Genomic DNA, 6,577 nt, shown 5'->3' with positions numbered 1-6,577 from the left:
TACGCAACATCATTATAGACCTCCTCCATATGAACATGTGTATGATCAATATCATCCATATATGCAACATGCTTCTCCTCCAATTGGTGCCTCAAGCATGGGGTATGGTCCAAGAAGTTGATCTCCACCTAAGAGCAATTTGGAACAACAAATCAAGGATTTACAAAAGAAAATGGAGGACATAAATACACCGAAGCCAACTTACACAATGAGAGACATATGTCCTTATCCATTTGACAAAAGCATTCCAATGCCTCCATTTCCTACACACTTTGTGACGCCTAAGTTTGATAAGTATAGAGGCAAAGGAGATCCTAAGGCACACATAGGATAATTTTTCACAGCTTGCATTGAGATAGTAGTAGAAGAGACATATTTGATGAGATTATTCCCGTAGAGCTTAGGTGATCAAGCTATGAAATGGTTCTCCCAACAAACACCTGGAATTAAGTCATGGGGTGACTTAGCTGAGGCATTTATTCAACATTTCTCATACAACATAGAGACAGACATATTAGTCACCACTTTGTGCAACACCAAGCAAAGGGAGGGAGAGTCTTTTTCATCATATTTACAAAGATGGAGGAATTTAGCCAGCAGATGCTCTTGTGAAATTCCACAAAAACAAATGGTAGAAATGTTCACCCAGAATGTTAACAAAGACATTGGCTATGATCTAAGAAAATCTTGTTTGTCCACCTTTAAGGATGCCATTGAAAAAGGCTTAGCAACAGAGAAGGTCCTAATTGAGAAAGGAGTCATTAAGATATTCAAGGAAAACAAAGATGACTTTAAAGGAAAAGATAAGCCAAGATTTTGGAACAAAAACAAGAACACAATCAATGATGGTGTTGTTGATGCCAATACAGTGCGACCCAAAATCATTTTTTTGCGATCAAGCTCTACAAATAATCAAGTGAATACTCAAACAACTTCAAAGTCACGAAGGAAGTACACCCCATTGGGAGAACCACTTGAGTCAGTTTTCAAAAAGCTAGTGGCAAACAAAGTAATCACAGTTCCAAATTTTCCTCCATATGAGCCAAAGGTCAAACCAAATTGGTGGAATGATGATGAGTATTGCGAATTTCACAAGAGCAAGGGTCATAAGATGGGAAATTGTCATCAACTGAAGAACATCATACAAGATCTCATTGATAGAGGTGACATTGAGATTGAAGGACACTCATCCAATCAAGAACATGAGATGTTTAAGGAACCATTCCCAAAGCATGACAAGGGAAAAGCTAAAGCCATAGATGACCAAACCAACTATACCAGAGCATCTTATATCTACAATTCAACTATCAATCACATTTCGATGGACAATTATGTCTCTACCATTATCATCAAGGACAAAACGCCTGAGAATTCTACCCAAAGACCCAAGATAGTCCTGAAAGGAATTGGATCTTCTTCCGAATCAACCTCTGAATGTAATGTTACAACTTGTCGAGGTAAATTCACTTTGCAAGGTGCTCCAGCTAAAAATATCGCTTCCTCATCAACCAAGCTTGAGTATGACCTTGTAGAACAGTTAGGGAAGACACCCGCGCTCATCTCAATCCTTGAGCTCTTACGCATATCCCCCACACATAAAGCCATTCTTGATAAAATCTTGAGAGACACTGTTGTTCCTACTGATTTGAACGTGGACCAGTTTCAAGCCATGGTGGGATACCTTTCCATTCCACACTCCCTTACATTCACAGAAGTCGATGATGCCTCCGTAAGTCAGCCACATAACGCACCATTACACATTGAAGCCTTCATACACAAACATCGAATAAAACGAGCCCTGATAGATGGAGGAGCAGGTCTAAACATTTGTACATTAAACACTATTAAACAATTGGGATATTCTGATAAAGTTGTGAATTCTACAAACAAAATTACCATCAAGGCATATGATGATGAAGAGTGTTCATCCAAAGGCACAGTCACCTTGCCTCTCAGAGTTGGGCTAGTTACGAAGGATGTGGTTTGTCAAGTCCTAGACCTAGATCTCACATACAATATATTACTAGGACGTCCTTGGATTCATGAAATGAGGGCAGTCCCATCTACATACCACCAATGCATTAAGTTTCCCCACAATGGAGTTGAAATAACAGTTAATGGAGATCCTAATCCATTCATATACTGCAATAACCTAAGACTGAAAACTGAGACGATCATTCCCAGTAATCGCGAAGCTGTTCCTTCTTCCGCATACATTGATCCTAAGTCATTAAAACCTTCGACATCAAAACAAGGTGAGCTTAAAGGCAAATTCCAGGACAAGGGCATGGGTGAATACACTTTGAATCAAACCATGTACTTACAACAAGTCATGAGTTCACCAAAAGAATATGGAAGACCATATCCTAATAAGCAGGTATCTATCATTATACTCAAATGGGACCCTACTATCTTTCAAAGATGGGGTGAACTGGAAGAGGAAGACTTATATAAAATTCTTTACAAAGACCTTGAAAATGATACACAAGATCACATCAACATACCATGTGAAAAGTAAGGCAAAGGGTTCAAGATTCTATAAAAATTTGGGTATGATGGCAAAAGCCCTCTTGGATTAAGAAAGGAAGGCATCATTGAACCTTTACAACCTGAATTGACATTAAAAAAGGAACGCTCGAAGGGACTTGGTTTCGTGACTTCCAAGATCCACACTCAAAGGACAGAAGAAGCATTACAAATCAAAGCTTCCAAAATTCAACAAGAGAATCACTATTCCACAGACTCCAACGAATGGGAATGGGGTTCAGACAAATCCGCTAGTGACTACGAGCTCACCGAGACATTCAGAGAGCCAGATGAACCCACACAAGAAGAGGAATTTTATGAAAAATTCAAAGTTGGTCAAGAAACAACCCCGGAGGATCCCATACAGTCCTTGCCTCTAGGTCCTAGGTTGAAATCACATAGAATGAGAACACCTGTCCCAGAATGCGCTACTAGTGATGATAATTTAGATTCATTCACGATCGAGACTGATGAGGAGAGTGCCAACGATGACCTTGATAACTACCTTGACATACCTGAATATAACTGCATCTTCACTCTTAGCCCTGCTAACTTTGAAGACATCAAAGGCCTTCCCCTTGTTCACCACCAACTCATTGACTGGGACCATGAAGGACCTGCACAGTTCGATACATTCCAAAATGATGAAGCCTTCATTGACTATCTTGGCATACGGGATGATCTTCCCCTTGGGGACCATAAGGCAGGATACACTATAAAACTCAATAGCGTGGCATATTTTGGTAAGGGTGTCGGGCCTTCTAGTCGCAAAAATGTAAAACAAAAACAAACCAAGGGTCTTATGGCGAAAACCACATTGTGGCGCTGTTTGACCCCAAAAAAGTAAAAAGAAAGGACGTATCTGAGGGCAAAAATCTCTTCGAGGCACCCGAAGATGAAAGGCTCGACATTCTCCCAACATCATATGAGGAAAAGTCATCCATGTTGGTAGAGGAGACTATCAAAACAAACATTGACACAGAAGAAGTTCCACACAACATATTCCTGGCTCAATCTTTGATAGAGTCAGAAAGGTCAAAATTCATAAGTTTCTTCACAGAATGACAAATCAACTTTGCATGGTCATACGCTGATATGCCTAGATTGGATCCAGATTTGGTAATGCATCATTTGACAGTTAAACCGGGGGCAAAAACCAATGAAACAAAAATTAAGAAAGATGCATCCACAAGTCGCATTATTAGTCAAAGCAGAGCTTGAGAAATTATTGGATGTCGGATTCATACACCTAATTGATTATCCCGAATGGATCTCCAACTTAGTGCCTATCAGTAAACCAGATCGTAGTATCAGAATATGTACAGATTTCAGAGACATCAACAAAGCTTGTCCTAAGGATGATTTTCCATTACCAAATATTGACTTGATTGTCGATCTCACAACAGGTCATGCGATGTTATCTTTGATGGATGGATTCTCTGGTTACAATCAAATAAAAATCGCATCCGAGGACTAGCACAAAACAACATTCACTTGTCCATGGGGAACTTTCTGCTGGAATGTTATGCCCTTTGGGCTAAAAAATGCAGATGTTACATATCAAAGAGCCATGACTACTATCTTTCATGATCTCATGCACGTTACTGTGGAAGATTATGTTGATGACCTCTTGGGTAAATCAGTAGACAGAGATATACATTTGGACATACTTTCAGTCATCTTTGATCAGTTGGAAAAGTATAAAGTCATATTAAACCCCAAGAAATGTGTCTTTGGAGTAACCTCCGGGAAGCTCCTAGGATTCATTGTATCAAAAAGAGGAATTGAAGCCGATCTAGCCAAAGTCAAGGCCATCCTAGAGATGCAACCACCAAGAAATATCAGTCAACTTTGATCTTTGCGAGGGAGACTCCAGTCCATACGAAGATTCATAGCACAACTTGTAGATAAATGTAATCCTTTTCAGCACTTGCTACATAAAAACATCAAATTCAAATGGGATGCTAATTGTCAACAAGCTTTCTAGACACTCAAAGATTATCTTCTGAATCCACCAGTTTTGATGCCACCAGTTCTGGACCAACCTCTATTACTATACATATCAGCTACTTCAACAGCATTGGGGGCACTCTTAGCACAACAAGTTGCCTAGGGAGAAGAAAAGGCAGTATACTATATCAATCGCACATTGGTGGGATATGAGCTAAACTACACACCAATTGAGCGTGCATGTCTCGCTGTGGTCTTTGCTTCGTAGAAATTAGGACATTACATGCTAACTCATAAGACTAAGTTGGTTGCAAGGATCTATCCATTGAAATACCTTCTCAATAAAGCAACACTTACTGGGCGACTAGCTAAATGGGTGATGCTCCTAAGTGAATTCGACATCAAGTATGTGGACAAAAAAGCAATAAAAGGACAAGCTATTGCAGATCAGTTAGCAGATGCTCCCATGTTAGATGATGTTCCTCTAATTTCAGAATTTCCAGATGAATCCATTTTAACAGTGTCACATGCAAAGCCTTGGCAACTATACTTTGATGGCTCATACACACAGCATGGGGCAGGAGCTGGCATCCTCTTCATAACTCCTCAAGGGGATTCTATACCAAAATCATATCGATTATCATTTCCCTGCACTAATAACATAGCGGAATATGAGGCATTAACAATTGGATTACGGATTACAGTTCAGTGGAAGATCCAAGAACTTTGTGTTTTTGGGGATTCTCAACTTGTAATTCATCAAGCAACTAATGCCTACCAAACAAAGGATGAGAAATTAATGCCCTATAAAAAAATGGTGGATGACTTGAAACAACAGTTCATGAAGATAGACTTTGAGCAGATACCCAAATAACATAATCGAGCTGTGGATGCCATGGCTAAAATTGCTTCACTAATTGATCTACCACCAAATGAGACCCGCTATGAGTTCTTGGTGGATAACCTTTTGGTTCCCTCATATGAAATCACTCCTACTGAGATGATATGCGTTGTTGGTCTTGAGTCCCAGTTATACGGTTCCATTTTCGCGTACCTTCATGACAATATCCTACCTCCTGACCTATCTAATAACCAACGTCGCACTTTCATTCGCCAATCTTCTCGATATATCATTTTAGCCGATATCCTATACCGTTGAGGTCCAGATGACACTCTTCTTAGATGTTTAGAAAGTGACGAAGCTCAGATTGCGTTACGTGAAGTACATGAAGGGATATGTGGTCCACATTCTAGTGGTCCTACCTTAGCCAAGAAACTCATCAGGACTGGATATTACTGGCCCAACATGGAAAAAGACTCATATCAGTTTGTCAAGAAATGTAAGCAGTGTCAACTTCATGGAGACCTCATCCATGCACCAGCACAAGAACTTCAACCAATTGCAACTCCTTTGCCCTTTTGTCAGTGGGGACTCGATCTCATAGGCAAGATTCACCCCCCATCTTCCAACAGTCATAAATTCATCATCACTGCCACAGAGTATTTCACGAAATGTATCGAAGCCGTGCCTCTCATACAAGTCACTGGAAAACAAATTGCTACATTCATTCTCAACTATATCATTTGTCGATACGGTATTCCTATTTCCATCATCACTGATAACGGGCGTCCCTTCAAAAATCAAGATGTTCATGAACTCTGTGACCACTTCCATATTACCCATCATTTTTCCACACCTTATTATCCCTAAGGTAACGGTCAAGCTGAGGCGTCTAATAAAACAATCCTTAAAATCTTGAAAAAGACAGTCGATGATGCTAACCGTAATTGGCATATCCAACTTAATCCCGCACTTTGGGCTTACCGCACAAGTGTTCGCACACCTACAGGAGCTACACCCTATTCACTTGTCTACACCACTGAAGCTATCTTGCCTATTGAGGTCGAGTTACCCTCTTTACGATTCTCTTTGCAAAACATTATGTGATGAAGACTACAGGGTCTCTCGCCTGCATGAACTAGAACTATTGGATGAACGAAGACAAACTGCTTTTAATCATCTCAAGGCTTATCAACAATGAATGAGTCGTAGCTACAATCATAAAGTCAAGCCTTGCACATTTGAGGTAGGTGACTTGGT

Source organism: Cryptomeria japonica, chromosome 11 (assembly GCF_030272615.1).
Source record: "Cryptomeria japonica chromosome 11, Sugi_1.0, whole genome shotgun sequence".
Lineage (NCBI taxonomy): Eukaryota > Viridiplantae > Streptophyta > Pinopsida > Cupressales > Cupressaceae > Cryptomeria > Cryptomeria japonica.
The sequence above is the reverse complement of the archived record's forward strand: the minus strand, read 5'-3'. Positions refer to the sequence as shown.